General features: G+C 47.3%; 1 protein-coding gene across 9 annotated transcripts in view; it reads right to left on the minus strand.

Annotated features, from left to right (window-relative positions):
- myt1lb (myelin transcription factor 1-like, b) overlaps positions 1–17,006 on the minus strand; it is a 105,958-nt gene extending 88,952 nt beyond the window's left edge. For 5 of the 9 annotated variants that reach the window (XM_082516783.1, XM_082516780.1, XM_082516778.1 and 2 more), the window contains exon 1: positions 16,624–17,006. The gene's annotated coding sequence lies outside the window, so the exon portion shown is untranslated. The remainder of the gene's footprint in view (positions 1–16,623) is intronic. The other 4 variants (XM_082516779.1, XM_082516784.1, XM_082516782.1 and 1 more) reach the window with 2 other exon arrangements.
- Between the last annotated feature and the right edge of the window lie 7,762 nt (positions 17,007–24,768).

Here is a 24,768-nt window from a genome sequence, read left to right on the forward strand (position 1 = left end):
GGTTAAAACATGAACACATGAAATATTCTCATTGTTATAAACATGTTTTCATCCACACAGGCCGCCGTGACTTTGGCTCTGCACCCCACCCAGGCAGGTTGAACTGTGTGCTGTTTCAGCGTTATGCTGCTCCCAGTGCTGCCGGCTACGAACGATGATGGAAACCAGTTTAACCAGAGTGAAAATCACCCTCTCCACCTCTGTGGCAAACCAGAGGTCACGACCCCGATAAGCAGTAGAAGAAGATGGTGGTGGATGACGACATTTTATTATGAAAGGATAGTTTGATCCTCTAACTTCCTGTCACCGCTACAGGTTACAGTGAATGTTTTTCTGCTGCTGTTGGATTGAAATGACTGAACTGTTGTTTCCTGGGATCAGTGTGTCTGTGTTTCAGATTTCTTTTTCATCTGGCTGATAAAGTCAACTTTTATTGTGCTCTATGTTTAGCAGGAAGTTTACCACAGAAATAAACAATACCACTGTTTAATAAAAAAATGCAAAAAGTTTGTTTTTATTTTACTTTTATTATAGAACCTAAATAAAAATGTTTGATGAAACTATTAAATGATTGGAGAGCTCCAGCTGACACTGATGAACTCGGACTGGGTTGCAAAGCGGCTTGCAGGATTGATTATCCATCATTAGCTGTTTCATTCCAGCTCACATTTATAATCTGTATTATATTATATAAGACAATTATTTTTAAGTGGTGTCTTTATCTCAGAGACGAGTGTAAATAACCATTTGGGCTGTTCATCAGAGTGCCCTCTAGATGAAGCTCAGCCGGTTGGGGCGCAGTGGGATTAAATATTAAGAGAGCGGGCTCTTTGTGCTCGGCTCAGTCTTTTCCTGCTTTAATCTCATATTCACAGACGAGCACCTTCCTGCTCCTGTTGTCGACTGTAAATCTCAGTGACTGATGCACCACAGTTTGTGAGGGTTTCTTTCTTGGCAGACGACGACTTTTCATTCACTGTCTTTCCAAACGAGACGCCCGGAGCGCTCCTCTGTCTTCAGACGCTTGCTCATCAGGCCAACTTCCTGCTAATAGTCCTCCACGCTCTCATTCACAGCTCCGTGTTTTAAAAAAAACAGAAAAGGCTGTCCTGTCTTTTCTCGCTATCCTTTCTGCGTCTCGCTCTCTTCTATTCTTGTCTCAACGGGAGAGCGAGAGAGCATTTGACTGGCTCCTCTCGACCAAAGGCTGCGCCGCGCGCTCGCTCGGCAGTCAAGGACGAGTCTAATAGAGGTAGAACAAAAGAAGAGGGGCGAGGGAGGCGAGCAGAGAAACAAGCCTGCTGTGGCGCAGAGCTCTTTGAAATCAGTGGAAAATAATAAAGGTGTGCAATTCCCCGTCTGTGGCGCCGACGTTTGGCCCGCACCTCTGTCCACAGGTGGGGAGGGCAGGGGAAGGAAACACAAGTTTGCCCGTGCTTTACATCTCGCACGGCTCCACGGGAGGCTTCAAATGAGCACTGCATCTCCTCCTGCACAACCACAGCCACGTGCATTATGTTCATTCACTGCAGGGTCAACAAGATGCTTCACACATCCCATCCACCTCCAATTTTTCCTGCATGTAATCTTCTCTCTGTGTCATTTCACGAGAGATCGCTTCTACACTGCGTTCAGGCTGATTCTGCCTTACCGCGTTCTCTTTGTCTCCACCCGTGCGCTACAAATAAAGTAAAAACAATAGAGTACAAGCGTTTCCTGTCTTGCTGTTCTCTCGCCGTTTGTGTTTACGCTCACTCCCACATGAAGCACATTTAAATGCCTCTGCAGCGAGATGGCTAATCCCTGTTGTGGATTGGCCCAGTTAGCGGTTCCCGGCTTTTGGAGGGGAACGTGGGGATGAGGCGGGAGGGTGCAGTGGGTAAACCCGGCCCATGTTTCTGCAGCACTGATAGATGTTATCTGTGTCAGCCTTTGTTTCTTCCTCCCTCTCCTCCTCCTGTTTCTCCCTCCACAGCCTGTCTCCTGCTCCTCTTATTATTATTATTTTTGCCGCGCTCCTCTCCTCCCTCCTCCTTCGATCCGGTGCCCAGATGCAGAGACGGCAGCTGTGTTGTGTTTTAAAGTGTGCCCGGTTGAAACCGCTGCGCCTGGCATCTGCTGTTGGCAGAAAATAATAATAACCAACCCCCACTATAGGCATCCGTCTCTCTCTCTCTGCTCTCGCTGCCTTTTAATCCTCTGAAACGAGATGAAACACAGCGGCCGTGCTTTTGGGGATGAAAGGGTTAACCTGCTGCAGAGCTCCTCTTCCAGCAAGCTTACTAATAACCACCAATTACTGAGCTGTACACGAGAAAAGAAAAAACAAAAAGGGCCCTCTATGTTAGTCAGGGCTTGTTAGCCTCTGGGCATGTGGCTAGCTAGCTAGCTAACTAGTCTCTCTCCTGGAGTAGCCTAAATGAGCTCCCTGCAGATTTCTAATTCCAATGTTTGTTAGACATGATGCATAGGAGCCTCCTGATCAAGCTAACAAGCTAAACGTGCCGGGTGGCAGTCTGGCAGCGCTTCTCATAGCTGTCAACAAAGAGACTGACAACGTCGTCAGCTAGCTAGGGATCTCATTTAAGCCGGCTAATCAGACACAGCCGTGCTTCGCGCTAAGGTGGCGTCCTCCTGAGAGCAAAGCTTCGGAGACGAGGGGAGCGCGTCATCCAGCTCTGACACCCAAACACAGGGGCCGATGGAGAAGCGGGCGGGTGGGCTGCGTTAGCCGGCTGGGGCTGTAATTAGGTGCCCAGAGCTCAACGCCCACACGCCTCAAATGAGACGCCATCTCTCCATCCCCTCCCTCCCTCAGCCTCTGCAAACAGGCTCCCGGGCGCCTGGAAGCTGCTGCACACACACACACACACACACACACACACACACACACACACCTATATATATTTTCCATGTGCAGCATATACATGTATCATCAAGCTACCAACAGGAGACGAGCTCGCCCACACAGATTTATGCAAAAACACATAAAGACATGAAAGCAGACAACGAGGGAACATATAAATACAAATACTCTTTTGTACACTTTTTATAGAGATCATGAAGAGTTAGAGCTCAACAAGTCCCTCAAAACTACACCTGCTTACACCTAAAGCAGCCTGTCCTCGTCCCCGGGGCATCAATTAGAGCCAAAGCCACTGATGTGGTTCGTTTACACACGAGGCGTCCTCTGGCTCCGAGCGGCCGAGGACATGTTGAGGTTTACTGCAGTGAAGACCTCACCTCAGACTCGTTTCCACCTAAACCTGACCGATGTGGCAAAAGCAGTATGCAGTGGATGGCTGAAGAACTGCAGGTTTCAGTGTTATCGTAATGTTTCAGCTCTGGAGGCTCTTATTGGTTTGAGCTTCTACCGTTTTAACACAACGATTCAGACTCAGAGTTCGTACGTATTCTGCAAACAGAAGACGATTTTCCCGTGAACGCTTTTACCGTTTATGTGATTCTGTCTAACGGTGGGACCATGTGAAGAGTGCCACATTTGAAAGTCAACTGCAGCGACATGTAGTACAGTGATATACTGACTCACACAAATCGCAAAGGTAAAACATGCAGTTCAGCTGTATGTGAATCAGTAATCAGGCTCAGGTGAGCCTCTAAATGTGCTTTGCTGTTGTATCTTTAAGAAGTGCACCAAATATATTCCAATTCGGCCGAGGACAAAAATAGAAGCCAAATCAGTCCGAGGCACGGTATGGGAAAAACGCGAGCTAGCAATCTCCACTGCAGTCTGTCTCCTCATCTCCCCTGGTCCGTGAGAGCAGAACACACTGGTGCACTGGCTTTTGACCACGGCAATTTTAATCAGTCTTTTTCACACTTCATTGGGAATTCATCGCCGCCTTCCCCCTTCAAACATTGTTTGGGAGAGTTATCAGCGGCAGGCAGCATATCCGGTAATTATACATGCAAGGTATCGCTGGGAGCGGGCTGAATATTTCAGCCAAATGCATGTGCTGCTGAGAGGCACTGGAGGGTACAGCTGCTTCACAAAGCTGGGTCTGCAGCGAGCGGCCGCCATTGAAGAACGCCGTCTGAGCGTCACATCCAGAGAGCGGTCCTCAGCTCGGCTGAAAGTTTACCGCAACACAGTTTGCATCACAACGAGGCGGCGCGTCACGCGTGTTGTTCTTTAACGTAAATGATGAATTAAAGCAGATTGCGGCGCCACAGAGCCGAGGAGCAGATGGAGAGTGTGAGAGCTTCGGCACGTTGCAGAGTCGCGGCACTACGAGAGACTAGATGGCGAAAAATTTTCGATGGTGATTGTTTACTGTGTGAGTAAGAGGCCAGCTGTTAATAAGCCCTAAACACACAGCCAGAGAAACACACACACACACACACACACACACACACACACACACACAGAAACCACCAGTCAGACACTAGAGGGTCCTCTGGGGAACATAGCAGCAGAGGCACAACAGTGACTCATCCAAACGGTCACGGCACACACACACACACACACACACACACACACACACACACACACACACATCCTCGTGGCGGCCGGGCTGTCAGATAGCATCAGCAGCCAGCCTATGGAGCGCTGCTGACAGGTGTGGCCCGCCAGTCACGCACGTACACACGAGCCAGCCTCGTCCTCCAACCCCTCGCCTGACAGGGAACCTCATGCGATAATGTACCCCATTCTGTGACAAAGGGAGCGTGTGCGCCCTGTCGCGTGTGTGTTCGTGGCTTTATCTGCGTGCATACAGTAGGCTGAAGCACGCCAAGGCCAATCGGTGCAACGCTAACGCGCCGCCATGCTACTGCAGCTGAATTGAGAGCGGAGAGGCATGGAGACGGCTCGGATCGATCGAGTAACACACAGCCTAGCTAATTCTCTGTATCGTGTGTGGGCTGCACAGCGCATATAGAGCCGTGTGCTTTTCACAGTGGGGATGGGCTTTCTGACAATGATCTCGCTACATGTGTGTACCAACGGTGTGAAGCACGTCCGTGCAGGAGGGAACAGATCAGCCCGAGTGCGTTTGCAGCTTAATGTGTCACGGCTACACAAATGTAGCATTATTAGGGTAAAGGCTGCAGGTTTGGAGCTCGAGCCAGAACCACGACCTGTTTCCTGAGCAGTTTGGAGCCTCGAACACCGAGGAACTAAAAACTGATTGAAAATAGAATTAAGTAGAAACATCCAAAAATAATAACAATAATAACAATAACAATGATCCCTCAGGAGACTACAACCTCCCTCTCCCAGGTACGTCCCAGTCATGCTACTGGCACCACCTCCACCTCCCAAAACAGACTCTGTGGCTTTTGTCAAAGGCTGTGCATTAAAGGTGTCATTTTAGCCTCACTGCTGCTGCTATCCTCAGCGCGTGCAGCCACAAGTGACTGTATGAGAGCGTCATGCAGATGCACATACCTGCTAACTAGTGCTCAGTAACATCCACATCAAATCAGCAGCGATATTATTGGTCAGTAATTACATTCAAATGTACTTAAAATGCTCTGAAACAGCACAAACACGTCCAGAGGTCCAGCTAGCAGCCACAGCCGCCTGTGTCGTCATCCGCCTGTCGGTCACAGAGGCCACGCCCCTAACAATGCAAACTCAAATAGCTGTTATGAAGGTCAAAAAATAGTTTTTGCATCAGGCTTCAAACACGTTTATTTTAACTGGAGCCCCTGCTGGACGTCAGAGGAATTGCAGCTTCATTTTTGCGCTCTGAAGGTTGATGCTAACTTTTTCTTCTGTTTGCAAAGTAAAAAAAAAAATGCTCCACAGCCTCGCTTCAGTTACACTTTTACAGGTAACATGAGTGTTAAAGATGTGGAGGTGAGATGGTGCATTATGCAGAAAGTCTGCCGCAGGTACGAAGCAGCCTCGCACAGCCTTCAGCACATAACACAGACACCTGCGTGCAGTACTACCTGTATCACTGCTCATTGCTCACTCCTAATTAGAGGCCATATGTTTGCAGCGTGAAACAATCTTATTCTTACTCGATGAGTACGCGAACGCACTCAGAAGCACGCGCGCCGCATTCAAAAACACGGCAACAGATGGACCGCAAAACACACGCAAACAATAGCCACCCACACCCGGGCACATTAATGCACGTCAGTCACTGCACACACACACACACACACACACACACACACACACACACACACACACACACACGCAGACGTATACAGCCCACTCTGTTGCCTCTGAGCGGTCTAGGCAGATCAAATAATCATGCTTTCCATCTGTTTCCATTTCTCTACATTAGCTTTGTGAAGGCGCCCTACAGACCCTGTTAAGAAGCGCCGCAGCCATGGGTAAAATAATGATTCCTCTCTCAGCCCCCCCACTCCTCATTATCTCCATCCAAAGCCGATTCAATGACAGCGAGGAGATACGGCCCTGCTGCATGTTATACTGCTCCGTAATGCCACCGTGCTGTGATATTACGCCGGGTTTGCGGCGCAGAGAGCTTTTAATAGCGTCTGAATGGTTATTTTGATGAGACATAGCGCGGGTCACAGAATCAGCTGTGCCTGAAATATGTCCTCCCGACGCTTGTAGCACGGCGCTCCATATCCTGGACTAAACCTGCACCGCGTCTCTAAATAATGTGATGGGCCGAATCGGGCCTACAGTCAGGACATAAAGCACAAACACTGGGATGAATAAGTGAAAATGATAATATCACCATCATCCTCATGCACTGAAGTGGGAAGCTGAGATGCAGCCTGTGAGAGAGTGTGCCATCTCGCCACTGAGCCCGGAAAGGAGGGAGGGAGGGTGAGGGGATGTTTGGTCTCTGTTATGCAAGATGGAAATGAGTTTGCCACGCTTTGCTGTAGCCAAGCTATTTTGGAATGGCTCACATCGGAAAACGCTGGGCCGAGCAGGAAAATTAGGTCACTTACACGAGCGGGGCAGCGGCTTCTCGTGCGGCGGTGGCAAGGGGTTAAGACTAAAGGAATGATGCACCTAGCGGTATTTATCCAGGGCGGGGGGACGCAGGAGCTTGACAGAGGCAAAGCGAACGGGAGCGTTTTAGCCGAGACCCGGCAACGACCCGAACGCGCCGCGGCTTCACATTCCTCCTGCGTTTGTAGCAGATCACACTACACACCGTGACTCCTGTCTGCATGCAGAGGCCGGCGCCTGCACACACGCTCTGATTTATTATGCATGGGACTGTGGGGCGCACTCGGTGAGGGAGAATGAGAAACGATGGCATTCCCCTTGTTAGCAGTAAATATGTGATCCATCCCCCTCGTTAACCACTGAACTGAGATGAAGAAATGAAGGCAAAACTCCCCCCCTCACACCCCTTCACAGTTATATTTGAACTAATCATCCGGCAGGACGGAGAAAATCCTGTTACAGAGACCGATAACAATGAGCAGAGATACAGTGCAGCCAGAGGAGCGGAGAGACGGGAGAGGGAGAGATAAAGGGAATGACAGAAGGAGCAGAGGAAGGACATGAGGAGGAACTCTGTGTGTGTCTGTGTGTGTGTGTGTCTGTGTGTGTCAGGAGGAAGGCCCAGCGGTGCCTCGTCAGCGGTTTCAGGGGGTTGTGTCTGGGGAGGCCTGCAGGTGGCAGGTGGATATGCCCTAGTTTCGTTTGAGCAGCACCTCGTCTGCTAACACACTGATTCACTCACAGCCTGTATATAAAAGATGGCAGACACTACCGCAAACCCCTTTGACCACCTGATTTTGGCGTGTGGTGTCTGTGGAGCCAGAAGCGAGCGGGGTCATAACGCCGTGCCCACAGATGCCACAGACTCCAACTGACGACATCGTTCACCACTACAAGTCTCGTATAGTATTTCGTAAAATTCATAAAATTACTTTTACGAAATATTATATCGTAGTGAGCGTGTGTCTCACGAACACTTTGTTTTATGGGGACATTCAGAGTTCGACTCCCGGCTTGTAGTTTGAAAGACAGACACAGGTACCTGCTAATTAGTGCTCAATAACATCCAATTAAAATCCTCAAATCTCACTCAGCAAACTGGAGCTCCGCCTTCTTGGGTGGTTTGTTAGTACAGTAACCTCACAGCAGCCGTGGTATCGGTCAGATGATGTCATTAAAAATGCTCCAACGGCACAAACACGTCCCAGAGGTCCAGCTCAGGTGAAGCTAGCAAACAGCTAGCAGCTACAACCGCCTGTGTCTGCACCTGTCAAAGAGGCCACACCCCTAATAACGTAGACTTTAAGCCTTAATTCAGTGTAAACAGCTGTTATGAAAGGGGAAATGATATATAGCGATCATTTTCTGTATCAGGCTGTTAACGTGTTTATTGCAACACGGGGACTGACGCTCTGCTGGACATTAGAGGAACTGCAGGTTTCAGTTGAGGCTTATTCTGATCTTTTCTCTTATTCTCCTGAAACAGTGAAATTAAATATAACATATGTGAGTTTAGTTACAGCAGTAGAGGCAGACTAACTGTTCTTACCCCGATGTCTCGGTCCTGAGATTGCTCTGCGTTTCTGTGTGATTCATATATTGATAACCGAGCCTCTGTGACAACATGTCACAAAAACCAGCAACAAAAACACAATTTCAGGACTCCAAACGAGGCGATTGATTCAGCTCAAAGGCGCGCGACACAAACCCAGATTAGCCCGACGAGTTCGGAGCTCTGTTTGTTTGCCTGACACAATCCCGTCTGCGTCGGAGTTTGATTTTCGGAGCGAGGCGTGAGTGCTAAGTGGTCACAACTGAAGCCAAATCATTGTTTCCCCAAACAAAAGCTGCATGTTCATGAAACACAGCTATTGATCTGCGCCGTGTTGCCCGGACTCAACCACACCGTCAATATTTATGCACCCGTGTCTGTTTATGTTCCAACTGTTGCATATTTGCATGTGTGTGTGTGCACGCGTGCCCCTCCCCCGCCGCCGGTCTGCACATTCAGTCCTCATGCGAGCGCTTGTGCGCGTCAGACGGGCCGTCAGTCCTAAAGAGGGCCGCGGCGCTGTCACGCCATGACACCTCTCATTTGCTGCTGCTCCTGTGAAGCGGAGCTGAAGGCAGAGGTCAGGCCACCCTCGCAGAGACGCGCCACTCAGAGCACATCATGTCCGCCCGCCGCGCTGCAGCACCAGGGCATCAGCACGCACGAATCAATCACAAAGACATTTGCATACACACACACACACACACACACACACACACACACACACACACACTAAACATTTATCTGTGCAACAAAATAGCATCATGCTTCCTTCATGCTTCCTTCTCTCCTTCCTCTTTCATGCATCCATCCTCCCTTCCTCCTTCCTGCATATTTAATTCCTTCCTTCCCTTAATGCATACTTCTTCCTTCCTTTCCTTCTTCCTCTCTGTATACTTCACATCATTAGTTCCTTCCCTCCTTCTTTCTGTTCTTCCTTCATCTTGTATGTCTTCTGCTGTCCATCCTTCTATTCTTCCTAACATTATGCATACATGCTTCCTTTCTCCTGAATCCTTAATAATACCTTCCTTCCTTGCAGACTTTTGTTCTTCCTTCCTACAAGCTTCTCTTCTTTCTTTGATTGTTTATTTCTTTGCTCAGTGATTATTTCCTTTCTTCCAGGATCTCCTTTACTTCCTGTATATTTCCTTTCTTCTTCCACACTTCCTGTCTTGCTTCCCTCCTTCCACAATTCCTTCCTACCTGAAAGCCTTTTATATTTCCTTCTTTCCTCTCTGTATCTATCCTTCCTATGCTGTATCCTTCCATTTCCCTGTCTGTTTACTTCTTTACATCTTCTTTTGCATGCTTCCTTCCCAGTTTCTCTATACTTCCTTCCTTTCTGTAAACATCCATCATTCCTGAATGTATCCTTTCTTCCTTCTTTCCCCTGATGCTTCCCTCTTCACTTCCTTCCTTCCTTAATCAGTCACAGATGTATTTCCTTTCCTCCGCCTGCCTCCACAGATCACTTATCCTCAGTTAAGACAACATCGTGCCTCAAATGTAGAAAACAAAGTGAGGATGATGAAGACGGGCTGTCTGTGACCTGCGCTGGATGCTGATTGGTTATTGGTCTGTAGTTGCACATGTGCTGATTTACATTAACACTTAAAAAAGGAGGAAGCAGGAGCACAGCGGCGTGTGAACCCGAATTATTCCTGCAAAGCTACTCAGAGCAATCAGCTCCTCTCCCGACACCTCCTCCTCCTCGCTCCTGCAGGCCGTCCATTCGTCTCGACCGGTGTCACATGCCGTCATCAATTACCCATTAGACAGTGTAATATTCACCCAATATTGCCCGCGTGTGACTGGGAGATTTTAGAGTGATCAAAACCGACAAATCTGATTTACAGCGCTGGCATAAATAAGGAGCGCGTGCCCGCCCTGATTGCCCTGCTGAATAATGGATGCCTGTTTGGTAATCATTTTCCAATATCTCGCCACGTTCCCATGTACTGCCCTGACACTTCCTTTTTTAGCTTCTCCTCCTTCCTTTCTTCCTTTTTTCAATTCCTGCCTCCTTTTACTTCTGTATGTCCTTTCTCTGTACATCCTTCCTTCCTTATTTTCTGCCTTCCTCATTTCCTTCTTTTTTCCAGATTTTTCTCTATGTATCCTTAATTCATTCCTTCCTGTATCCATTCATTTTTTGTTTGTATACTTTAAACCTTTAATGTCCTTCAATATCCATATTTTCTTTCTTCCCTAGTTATGTATTTCCTTCCTTTGTTATTGTATCATACATCCTTCCTTCCCTTCGTTCTTTATTTATGTATGCTTTCTTCTTTCCTTTCCTTAAGCTTATCTCTCCTTCTTTGTATATGTTCTTCCTTCATAATTCCTATTTCCTTGTTTCCTTCCTATATGTCTCGTTTCCTGCCTTCATGTGCACTTCCTTCCTTCCATTCTGGTTTGTGTGCTTTTGGTCTCCTTCCTTCCTTGGTTCCTTCCACCCTCCCCTGACATGCGGCCTCCCTCGCAGCAGTGATGTAACCGCTCTGACCCGAAGACTCTGGCGTCTTGCTTGACTTTTCGGTAATGACGCAGCAGCGTCATTAGCGAGGAGGCAGGTGTTGCTGTGATTGAAACATTTCCTTTAATGATTCATCGTTTCATTGTTTAGAGAGAAACTAAATGTCAACAGGTGCCAGCGTGGCCGCTGATTCGACTGGAAAAGATCTGCAAACTAAGCCGGAGCTGAAATAAATGCGTTTCCACGGCGAGGCGGGTAAAACGGGCAGATAGACACACAAACCGAGTGGCATCAACTTTGAACTGCAGCCGCGCACACAGAAATTCAATTACTCCCCCCGCCCTCCGTCCCGTCCTATCGCTGACGCTAAACGTGGTGCTAAAGCTAATTGTAATTGCATGACAAAGACTCCAGCAGTCTGGAGGTCAGCGCTTTGATGATATCATAGCAGCGCTCTAAACAGCTGCTCCTCACCTCTTTGTAATATTCTTCAAGGCACCGTCGTGGCTCTAATGGGAAAAGGCCAAAGCAGGTTATGAAAATCCTTATTTACAGCTCGCTGCCGGGCTGTGTGAAGTAGGTCACAGCGGCTCCTGAAATGGAACCAGCTCGGCTCACGCCGTTTAATACTTTCCTTTTGAATGCTCGCTGCCGTGCAACGGCACAAACACAGTGTTTGCGCTGGGTAAGAGCGTCCCGACCCCCCGTTAGCGTGTCTGCAGCCTGTGGGAAAGTCCGGTTCTGACCCACCGGAGCAACGAAAACACTGGAAGTGATTCCAGCTGCTCATCGTGCTCGCATCGAGCACTGGAAGGCTCACGTTATTATAACTAATACGTGAGAAATGCACGTTTAACACAAGCAGCGCGTCCTCTGATGTGTGAACACGGAAACAAGCAGCTGTAGCCGTGACGCCGCCGCCGCGGCCTGCTGATCAGGCAGGTTAACGCGGAGCTCCCGCAGCCTCATCAGGCACGCCGTCGCACGCTCGCACATCTCTTACAGCGCGTCAGCCGGTCGGGATAGGTGTGGGGCCAGCGTCGTCCCCCGAGGTGATGGATGCCTGTGGCAGGCTGTTATGCCACAAGGTGAAAATGTCCATTAATCAGCCGCACTTCCTTCACTGCCTCGGCTTTCCCATTACCAGCGCACTCCAAGCAGCCTGATTGGTTTTTAATTGGCCTGCCCGCCAGGAGATAGATCGCGTTTTCCCCGAGGAAAGGCACGAAGGTGTGTGTGTCTCTCTGGAGGGATACCCACACTGAAACTCCCTGTACTCTGTTTTCTGTGGACCTTTTTCACACGGGGGGACGGACGACCACATCCAGGTGGTAACCGCCACGTGTAATACAATTTTCTATCCACTAACAAGCGGTTTAACCTTTTGCTGTCGGACTTCAGTCCTGACACGACAGCTAACAGTTACACGAGTGCTTCTACCTGATATTCTAATTACACATCCAAAACCTCCCATTTCCTCATTTCCTCCTTTACCAAAACATGCCTTCTTCCCGTTTTCTGCACGCCTCCTTACTTCCTGTCCAGTATCCTTCCCTACCTCCCATTTTCTTTGTTTATGTGTCCTTTCTTCCTAACTTCCTGTATACTTTCCTACCTTACTTCTTATAAGCTTTCTTCCATCTTGTATGCTTTTCCTTCCCATGTTCTTCCTGTATGCCGTACCTCCTTCCTGCTCTACAGCATTCTTCCTTCTTTCCTTCCTCTTTCTCCTCCCTTTATATCATTGTTCCCTGCATGCTTCCTTTCTTCGCTTCCCTGATATATCCTTTTTTCCTCACTTTCTGTGTTACTTCCTTCTTTTTCAGTCTTCTGTAACCTTCCTGTGTACTTCCTCTTTCCCTCGGTGTTCTTCCTGTTTAGTTCTCTGTATGTCTCCTTGTTTCATTCATTCTTTCCTGTATAACTGTAGATTCTTTGGATATGCACACAGTTCGATTTGCATGTAAACAATGGGGCAGAGGAGGGAATGAAAGGATCCCAGGTGTTGGAGCAGCGACTTTGTGATCATAATAACCTTCGATATGAATTGTTGTTGGCCCGTGTCACCTCGTCCCGTCACCATCACATTGAATACAGCAGCCTGGAAATGCTGCTGATATTTTACAGTATCTGCTACAACTCGTGCTCTGACTGATGAGCGGCATAATTAATCAGCCGCCGCAGGAGTGCGTGTGCGAAGGACGCGCGAGCGGCCACATCCTACACCGAGTAGATGTCGGCATCGACGACGTGTCGGCTCGAATCGATCAATCTCCCCTCTGCCCGAGCCCGTCACGGAGACTGATTGGAAGACCGCATTGATTCCCACAAAGACACGCACAGCGAGCTCGGAATGACCCGAATGAGACCAAAAATCCACATCGTGATTAAATGTTTGAGCCGAGATCGGCCGCTGCCGAACCTGCGACTCATCCCGAGGAACGAGAGCCCCGGCGGTGCAGACCAGGGTCACCTGATTTGTCCACACGCTCTTTCATCAGTAAACTCATACACATGCACGGTCGACATCATCGTTTCCACTCCCAGATTTTTCCCAGAGTGTGGACGCAGACGTTCCATAATTTCATCGTTTGCACATAAAAATTTCAATTATGAAGAAACAAACACATCACATGAACTCTGGAGAATGTGAGGTAAGAACAAAGGACGCTGAGGACGCCGATACGCAGCTACTACAGCACCGCAAACACCTGTAACAACAATACTGATGATGATGATGATGATGATGATGATGATGATGAAGATGAGAGCACTCCCGATCAGCTTCAGGATGAAGTAAATCGTAAATTCGACATTTGAATAAGAAATAAATCAGCTGTTTCGTTTTTCACGGTAAGCTGAATTTAAAAAACTGATTTTTTAACTGTTAACTTTACAAACAGGAGTGTGTGTGGGAGTCCACAGGTCCACAGTGAGTGGAACACTGACCGCTGTGCCGTCACAGTGATTATTTTCTTCTACAGGAATCATTTATTTATTAATCCTTTATTTATCCAGGTAAAAAATCTCAATGAGATTAAAAATCTCATTTCCAAGAGAGACCTGGCATCATTCTGTCATCTTTAGCATGTGTTGCATAATCAGGTTCATGTTAAAGGAACAGATGTGCTGCAGACGTGCGACGTGAAACTGCGTCTCCCAGAAATGATACTTTAGTTTTCCAAACTTCGCCTCGGGGAGCAAATATTTTTTCATTTTTAACTTCGGACGCCGTTTCCCGCTCTCGCTCACAGCAGCCCGTGCTGCAGTCGCCTCGTACGGAGCGCTTCACATTCCCACAGCCGTCAGCTGACCCTCGCCGCTGATCCATCTCTGCCTTTAAATACACTTTACGTCGTTTTATAATTTGAAACAATAAAAGCATCAAACACAGAAACGCTGCCTCATTGTGAGTCGTTCATCAAACTTTCACTTTGTTTATTCTGCGATTTCGTTTGAGCATAGAAACAGTGCGAGATGATAACAGAGAGATTATCTGCGTCGTTAACGTGTCACTGTTTCATTTTTTCTTGCTTCCTGTATGAGAAAAACTTTATTTATCTCAGTAGGACATGCCTGCAGAAACATGCGCGTCACAGATGAACCGACAAATTTAAAAAAACAGCTGACGTGAAACTTCAACCACAGAGTGTGTTTCGTTTGAATCCATCGATCGCGCCCGCCAATAATCGGGTTTTAACCCTCCCTTTAACGAGCGGCTCTGATTGAGGGTTTACTGTCCACAGGGGGCGCTCTGACATCAGTGAGCAGGAGTGAATACGAATGGTTTTTCACTACAATAGAAACCTGCAAGACATCTGCAAATAGAATCTTTTCTACTGTCTCGAGCTCTCCTGTCAACAATGTCCAAACAGTGAGCTCGAGAGCGCCCCCTGTGGAACAGAAAGTGAGCAGAGCTCTGATTGTACTAGAGGTTTTGTGGCTTTAATTCCCGCCTCACTCCCCTCGAAAGAGGCGCCGCCTCCTAGTGGTGAGTGGTGGTATAACATGCTGAAAGCAACGGGTTTTTAAAAATTGTTAATATTTTCCAAACGCCTAAGGAGGGCGAGTCGAGCACGTCCTCACTCGTGTCATTAAATGCACGTCAGCGTGCGACCACACGGGCAGTCCAGCCTCAGCGCACAGTCATGCTCTGTGTTACCGCACGCCGCAGTTCTGCTAAGCCTGATTCGTGTGGGATCCAGCCATTCAACATGGAAGCTAATATTAGCACGCAGCTGCCCCCACACCCCCACCCTGGCGGCTGCATGAAGGGGATCCCCGGGAGGCTTTTTCCTGCTCGTTCATTAGGCTGCCGAGCAGTAAAGACTCCCACCCGTGTCTTCGTCGATGCCGTGACTCGTTACACTGAGTCCACGTTCAGCATCAACACCTGACTTTCTCTCTGACGAGCCTCCCCGGGTTCTTTCACTTTCACACCACACAGAGGAGGAGATGGGAGAGGGGGAGGAGGAGGGGGTTCCCACAGCGTTGGTCTCAGTCAGACCAGGTAGCATGCTTTCCCTCTATAATTTAATCACATTCAGCTGTCTCGCTGTCCTCGGCTCGCTCTGCAAAGCACATCAGCCACGCGCTCTCTCTCTAACAAGCACGCCGTCTCCTTCCTGCCGCCGTTTCAGGAACATCCCGGAGAACACGGCTTCACCTCAGCTCGCCGAGCGGCTCGGCTCAGAGATGCACTTCTTACTGTAACTGTAAGAGCGTCAGTGAGAGCAGTTTCACAGGTTTGAGATGACTTCACACTAAAGTCAGGACTGAGAGACTGCTCTGGGCTTTTATTGATTTGTTATGTTTTTATTCCATTTTGTGCAGAAAACAAAGAAAGAAATCTTCACTGAACTCATTTAGAGTCTCTCAGGTTTGCATCACTTTATCTCTGAATCACAGATTTACTCAACTAAATCTCAGATTTGAGGAACACAAAGGTTAAACCTGCTGAACTACTGACACCGGCCGATAAATGAATTCATCCCAACCTGCACACACTTTCACTTTGAAAACACCGATGTGTCAGACGACGCAGGGTCAGTCTGGACTCCTCTCCAGATGTGTCCGAGCGACGCCTCCATCCTGCGCTCACAAACACTCACTGTGGAAGCAGCAAAGCTTTGCTTGTCATGACAGAATGAAACGTGTTACAGTGCATCTGTGTGAGTGCATGCAGACACACACGCACAACATCTGCATCAGGAGGAAGAGCAGACCGAAGGGACAGCATGTGCTTGAAGTTTGAGCTGAACTTCAGATTGCCTCGCTCAGCCTCGTCCATGAAGACATCAGAGTGACAGCACATGTGCGTGCAAATCAAAGCGCTCGAGAACACAAACATGGAGGAAATCTTGCAATAATCCAGCATTCAGCAGCATAACGATGAGACACGTTTCCAGCAAACACAGCGCGAATGTGCAGAGCAGCACTCAGCACCAAACTTCCACAACAAACTTGTGAACCATGCAAGTTTCTTCACGATACCTGACGCAACAACAGCCCGCCCGACTGCAGCAACATGACAGAAACAAAGCCCGACGATACGACACCGGAGCGACCGCGAGGCTCCGATTCAGCCGAAACGCTCACTGAGCCGGGCAGCCGATCAACATCACACCGTCACGTCTACGGGCACGGCAGAAACACGAGAAGCCGTTAACGGGCAGGAGTTACCTTCCAGCTGCAGTCTTCTCAGTAAACTTTTCCTCCTGCTCTCCCGGTTTCAGCCTCTCCTTTATTTTTCTCACTGCAAAGTTGCGCTCTCCTCCTGCATGCAAATCATTTTTACGACTTGAGAGATGTGACCGGCAATGAGGGAAGGAGGTGGAGAGAGCGCGGAGAGCGAGAAAGGATGACAGAGGGGTGGAGGAGTGGAGATAATGGTTGGAAGGCAGACGACCAATGGGGCCCAGAGCCTGATGGAAAAAAGGAATCAGGACACACCAATGAGGAGAGAGAGAGAGAGAGAGAGAGAAGCAGGTATGGCAAGAGCGCGGTCGGGAGGAAACGGCGTAACCCAGACCGAGAGAGACACTGAGGGAGAGAGAGAGCGAGCAGAGCAATAAGAGAGAGAGAGGGAGGGCGGGAGAGGGAGATGAGGTGGAGAGAGGCGAGGATCCCAGGCGAGATGGAGAGAAACGCTCAAAAAAACCATGGAAGGAAGAGGCTGACTTACCCGGGCGCTGCTAGTGGTATCCTTCACACGCCGCCTTGCAGACTCACACACACACACACACACACACACACAGAAGCGGCGATAGAGGCGCACGCTGCTCCGCCGTCGCCGAGACCAACCAACAGAAAAACAACAAAGGAGAGAGAGGACTTCCAGAGCGGCTGGTGTACCCTGAAGGAGTGTGTGTGTGTGTGCGTGTGCATGCGTGTGTGTGCGTGTGAGGAAGCTCGGAGGAGATGCAGGGACCACTGAAGGAAGCTGAAAGCTCGTCTCTCTGCATGTATGTCCTCCAACACTCTCTCTGCCCCCCCCCACATACATTTATTCAGGGCTGCAGACGGTCTGCTCCCAGAGCGAGTGCTTCCCACGGGCCCTGCACGGGCACACATGAAGGGAGGGGGAGGGGGAGGAGGAGGAGGAGGGGAGGGGGAGCACAGATACACGTTTGTGCCCTAAAATCGCTGGAATGAGCTCCACTCGTGGTTCAGTGCTCGTCTGACTGGAGACACAAACAGGAAGCAAACTTAAAGGAAGTCTCTGCCTCATCGCTGGCTTGCCGTTAATTAATCCTCCTCTTCCGCCTCCTCCTCCACCCATCACAGGCTCCGAGGCTGGCTGAGCAGCAGAATTAAGAGAGGAGAAGAAGATGAATGAGCGTGGAAGCGGGCGAGCTGCAGCCGTGTGGAGTGCACAATAACCGGGGTGACATTCATGTGTGGGAATAACAACACACTGATTTCCATATTTACACAGATATGCAAACACACACAATGTTAATTTGATCCCTGAGACATCGTCATAATTAGAGTATAAATTAGCTTCGTTTCTTACTGGACAAGAGGTGCTAATTCATTCGCTCGGCCCGCTGGGGCGGCTGAATCGGGCCTCTCGCTGCACACGAGCAATAACGTTTCCAAATACATTCGTGTTTGCACATAAATATTCAGAGCATATATGAAGCTCCAACAGTAAACACATCAGAAGCATCCAGCAGCATTTTACTCAACCAACAAGCTCTCTGCCTGCAGCAGCGCAGCAGGGCACCATAAGTACTCAGGGGGGCTGGGACCGCCGCTGCCCCCGGGGTGCTCCATATTACCTATGCTAATGCCAATCAGGCACAATTACTCCAGCAATCAGGCAGACCGACGCGCTGACCCAGCAGCCCTGCATCGCTGCGCTGTGATGTTTGAATCCTGCCGTGAATCTGCTGCTCACGGAGCCTCGGCACCGAGGATCGCTTCACTCAAACAAGAAATCCGCTGAAGACGGCGAGTCTCACCCAGAACGTCCCTCCATAAACCAACAAACATGCGAAACAAATCCCAACAGGGACGCCATAAGAGAAGGAAAGCAGGAGACGGAAACAGGAAGCAGTGACGGGATACGTTTCCCTTTTAGGTTTTGACTGGATTGTAATTTGTTGGTAATTATTCCATAACGAGGGATAACTCAGCCACGGGGTCAGTGACAGGTTAGCAGTGAATCTTCACGGGATCTTTGAATCTTAAACATCTGCAAACCAGATGTTGGTTCAGATTCAGTGTCAGGTAATAAAGATGGAGAGCCAGCCTGACTGTGATGACATCATGAATCAGACAGGTACAGGAAGGAAGACGGGTATCCTGTTTTCCTTCTCTCACCCCAACCAATCACAGCAGATGGCCCCGCCCCTCCCTGAGTCTGGTTCTGTAGGAGGTTTCTTCCTGTTAAAAGGGAGTTTTTCCTTCCCACTGTCGCCAAAGTGCTTGCTCATAGGGGGTCACATGACTGTTGGGTGTTTCTCTGTGTGTATTATTGTAGGGTCGACCTTACAGTATAAAGCACCTTGAGGCGACTGTTGTTGTGATTTGGCGCTGTATAAATAAAATTGAATAAAGAACATTTTCAAAATCTTCAAATCAGTTTAAATTACATGTAAATATATTCTACATACATTTTTAGTGACTGTTTCATATAAAATATTTGTAATCCATGTTAAACTCATTTCAGTGCCAGTTTGTTAGTCTTATAATTCAGGTCCTGCTCTCAGGAAACATCAGCACAAACAGCTGAAACTGTTCTTACAAAAAGTTCAACTTTATTTTATTTTTTGACTCTTTTTGCATGAAAATGACTGAAACTCATAATTAACGACGTGAACACTTCAGAATGTGTCGAAGACACTTGAAGGCCATCCACGCCAGACCGACTGAGACACCAAACAACGCACACACTGAACACAAACGACTGACTTCTGTTCAACTTCATCACATTAGAGACGATCATACAAACGGCTGCCCCGAAGGCCCCGCATTAAAAACTCCTTGTGTATCCTGATGTTAACCTAAACCTGCTTTTTTTGGCCTACATGTTGCTAACTGTTTCATATGCACTGATGAAACAGACTGTATGATGTCATAAATATGGATTGAAGACAGACGCACTAAACCAGCAATCCTTCCCACAAACACCAGGGGGCGATGTCTGTGGACGCGTGTGAGGAGGACACAGTCCCGATGACTGTATGAGCTCGGCCTCTTGTTTCAGCTCATGCTGAATAAAACATGGAGTTTGGCCACGCCAAGGCTCAGATAGGACGCACTCATTGGTTCCTGACCTGTGATTGACAAGTCATTAACCAATAGGTGAGCGCTTTCTGTTTGAGTGCCTCTGACGGCCCAAACCAACCACAGCTCACATTTATTATTGGGGGTCTAATAATGAAGTGGCGTGCTTCACTGGAAGGACAGAGACGCTGCTGAAGCAAAGCAGACACAGGACAGATGTTTGTGATAGGAAAGGCTTAGTGGGATGTCCACAGTCCACTGCTAACATTTGCTCGTGCAAAGAAGCTGCAGGTACACAAACTGTAAAATCCACCAAATCAGAGCGTGTTTGTTTTCAGCTGTTTAATGAGCCGCTCTCGTCGCTCTCAAAGCTCATTCCCTCGTCACTGATTTAATTCAGACCGTAATGCCTCAGAGCAAAGGTTTATGGGAAAAATGTGCACCCTGAGTAATTCATGTTTGTGTCTTTACTTTCATAAATCTCTTTGTCACTGGACATCAGCATAACTGATGCTCACTGACTGTCACTTTAATGAGCTCTCGCGGGAACACTCTGGCTCCCAGGTTGACTTTTCTGCACCTCATCATATCTAATATTGTCACAAATGAGAGTTATTATGACAAGGTTGTGTTTAAAGACATGCGACAGCACAGTTTCAGCTCCCAGCTCGTCACACGTCCACACGCCAGACGAGCGTCATTCATCAGTGTGGAGAGCGATTTGGACTCAAACCACAACCGCTGGTGAAACCTCACCAAGTGTCTTTCAGAGCAGTAAAGCAGCCACATGCTAGTTTGTAGCAGGACCCTTAGACTGAGCCTTTCAGTGCACAAACCTAACCAAGTAAATCTAAGAACATCAACCTCACCACTTCTGCATCCCTGCATAACACTTACCGAGTGCTCCTCAGTCCTTCAGTCCAACCACATCGCCTTCATTCATGGACTGTCAGGAAGCATCGCACAATGATGCTCAATGACATCCAATCAAAATCCCAGAATTTCACTGTGCACCAAAACTGGAGGTCAGCCTTCTAGTACGATAACCTCCCGGCCAGAGCAGCAGACAGCTAACAGCTACAGCTGCCTGTGCCACCACGCACCTGCCAATCAAACAGGCCACACCCCTACAAATGCATTTAAACAGGTGAGTCCTGACTCACTGCTGGAGCTTCAGCTATGCGGCTGATTTTCTGTCAGCTGATGATGAATTTAATACGAGGCTCAGCAGAAATGCCTTGAAAAGCAGAAGTGAAGGTTAATAATCACACTCATCATGTTGAAAATCATTTTTCAAGTTCAAGGTTTTCTTCTCAGACGTGGAAGAAAATGAAGAAGAGTCTACTTAACATAAATACCGTCTTAAATTCATCTCCTCACCTGAAATGAAAAGCGCTTGAACTATTTAGAGGCCATTTTTTAAAATCACTTATTCACCGACTGCAGCGCATATACATCTGTAAATTTTAAAGAAAAAAACTTCCCGAGTGAAAGAAAACGAAGGGAACCCCGGCACCGCAGCAGGGATGGAGGGAGGCTGCTGAGGTTAGAGGTGCAGCTGCTGCAGAGTGGAAGCAAGTGAGCGCCAGGCAGCCAAAGGAGGGGGAGGAAGACAATCTGTGTGTTTGGGGACTTGAGATGATAGCGTGGGAGAAGGTGAAGGCTTGTTGTTCGCTGGGACCGAGGGAGAGGAGCGGGTGGGGTTGGGGGGGAGGTGAAGAGGAGGAGGAAGAAGAAAAGAATGAGCCGAGAGAGAGAAATGTATAAGGGAGGAGAGGTTGTATTGGTGGTGTACTGGGAGTAAGAAAGAGGAGGAATAACAAGCTTCAGCCTACTTATGTACAGTACAGAGAGTGTGTGTGTGTGTGTGTGTGTGTGTGTGTGTGTGTGTGTGTGTGTGTGTGTGAGATACTCGGGTCTTTGGAACAGGATGACAAATGTGCCAGACATGAAAGACCAGAGCACACACAAACCCACAGGGAGCCTCTTTACCTGCGCGCGCACGCACGCACACACACACACACACACACACACACACACACAGCAGTAGCTTCAGGGGATAAACACACACACACACACACACACACACACACACACACACACACACACAGTGTGTATTGCTGTGTTTGTAAGACTAGATTCGGCTCCTCATTGTTAAACCAGCACAGGGTTTTAAAATCACACCTCCCCTCGTTACTCCCCACAGTCATAGACAAAAATCTGCTAATCAATATTTCCTCAAACCGAAATCAGATTCATACCTGTGAGGTGACGCGTGCTGCTCACCGAGACAAATCCATGGAGATGTGTCACCTGATTCAGCAGGAAGTCCCCTCAGCTTAGGGGGGATTTTTTCATATTTACGATAAAAAGTTGTCAGTAAAATCGACACAAACACTGCACATTTACACTTTTACAATTAAATATAAAAATATGATATCCTGTAAGAATGTCTGTTGCACCTTATATTTCAGCTCAGTAAATATGCGATGGGTAATAATTTGGATACACAGTATTGTATTGCACATTTTTCATCACTAAATGTGTTACATCTTACTTTTGTGTTACTTAATTGCTAGCTGGACAAAGTCCTTCGTTACATTACTCGTTACATTACTTTCTCGGTAAAATGTCCTGAAACTTATTGTCTCTTAATCACCATTGAATGATATAAGCTAAGCCTACAGACCAGTGTTGCCAACTTAGCGACTTTATCGCTATATTTAGCGAGTTTTCAGACCCCCTTAGCGACTTTTTTTCTAAAAAGCGACTAGCGACAAATCTGGCGACTTTTTCTGGTATTATTGGAGACTTATTTACTGTATGACGACTTTTTGACGTGAAAACACGTATGGCTCTTACTCTCAACAGGCAGCGGTGCTGCCTTGGGCACCTCACCGGTGCCAAAGCACTCCTAGGCGGAGGATAGTCCTCCCCCAGCTGCTATCAGGGCATGAGACGTTCACACCAAACGGCAAATGAATCGCGCATGACTGTAACGCAGTCAGTTCTTTTGCTGTTATGCTGTTTCGTGGATCACAAGGTTTAAAACTACTTATAAACAAACACTCTCACACACAAAGTAACTCCACCAGAGTGCCAATTTCGGGTCACTTTTGCCGGTCCAGGCCCGGATAAAGGAGCAGGATTGGAATTGTGACATTAAAAAAACAATAATTGCTAAAAGAAATTTAATTTGTAGTTCTAAATAAATTCTAACTGCATTTAGGACGTTTTTTACTCACTTTATGTGTCTTCCATGATAGGTTACAATTACATTAGCATGACCAATTATGCAAATTAGACGATGACGTCATTTGGCGACTTCTAGCGACTTTTAGGACAGCCAATCCGATTATTAAGTGATGACGTGAGGAATCCTACTTCCGGGCCTAAAGTAGTCTGCGTTTAATATGGCTTTTGTGTTGTTAACATGTTTAATGCTTTGAATTTTCTTCTATTTAATCTGAAAAAGCTCCTAAAAAAAGTCAGTGATTACCGTTGACCATTTATTTAAGCTCAGTTTTTAAAACCTTAGGATGTAGCTACAGCCCAGCCCATGCAGCAGTATATGAATGACTAACCTCGTATTGTGGATGGATTATCTCAGTTGTTCTCCTGGCTGAAGTTTGGTCCTTTTACAGCATCCTGCCATGCGATTACATTTGTTCCTGACCACCGAGAACACTCACGTTAACTTTTATCGAGTGGAAAAAAAGTTAGCTTGTTTATATTATGCTAACATTGCTGTGTCGCTAGCGGTCACGTAGCACATCATTATATACCAGCTAGCCAAACTTCAGTAACCCTACAAACGTCACTGCTGTTTAGTTTTCTGTCTTCGTTTATGTTGGAAGTGATAACAGAGCTGTACGTTTGAATTTGTTTCCAAAACCCCGCAGTCAGGACATGCTATATTGTATTTAGATAGAAGCTAGCGAGCTAACTTCTAAGTCTGTTAAATGTCATAAATTCCGTTTTCATGGATGCCTGGATGTTAAACTCAATTGTTACACCTGGTAGAGAAGAACGCTGATCATTTTATTAAAGATGAAGGACTTTAGACAGTGTTTTAACTCTCAGTAATGCCATAGTGACCGTTTGATATATGGACCTGCAGCGGAGTTTAGGCCCAGACACGGCTAGTGATGTCAGACTGAACAATCAGATAGCGATTTTCCTTACTGAGGAGTTGGCAACACTGCTACAGACCCACACACCGCACACATCCCCACCCTAACGAGGATACAGGTGATCCTTCTCTTAGCATTTAGGTGTGAACACAAAGAAAAGATGAAACCAGCACAAAGATGCCTCAAAGGCAGAATCATGGTGATTCTGCTGTAGCAGTCTGTTACCTGTTGACGTGCATGCTCTGGCTGCGGGGCTGGAGTCTGCGTATGCTCAGCTTTGACGTCACTCTGGGCTCTTAGCTAGTTAGCTACTTAGCGTTAGCATGCTGTGCATACAATGAGCCCACATTATCTTAGCAGCTGGGCTGCAGAGAACCAACGCTAGCAAGGACATAAGGTGTACAGCCTCACTCCAAAAATGAGTCCCCGAGAAACACGAAGCAATAAGTCTGAATAATAATAAATAATGTTAATAATAAAATGTTCACTGAAATATATGAAATCAAAGGTTTATTTATAGAAAAAATTAATCATCAAGTATAACCAGACTGGATTAAATGTAATGTTTTATTACATTTACAGACCAACGCAGAAACATTTCATGGAGAATTCATTTTTTTCAGTGCATAAAATATCACATAATTATCGAAGAAACAACCAAGTAACAATATCAGCCAGGGTTTTTAGCAGATGAAGTGATATTGATAAATGCTACAAACTATAGAATCAAAACATCAGTAACATGACAATTATATGTCTTTTTACATTACACCATTGTTCCCATGTTTGACCAAACTGTAAGATAAAGCGATGCTCACAGTGGGTATATTTTAATGAAAAAAAAACCAGATGATAATATTCAGTCTTTCCTCTACACTCATCTAGGCAGGACACTCAGGTACAGTATATTTACAGCTAAACTATATTTGGTTATTCATTTTAGCTTTTCTCTGTTTTATTT

The sequence above is a fragment of the Aulonocara stuartgranti genome (assembly GCF_965226115.1).
Source record: "Aulonocara stuartgranti genome assembly, chromosome: 19".
NCBI lineage: Eukaryota > Metazoa > Chordata > Actinopteri > Cichliformes > Cichlidae > Aulonocara > Aulonocara stuartgranti.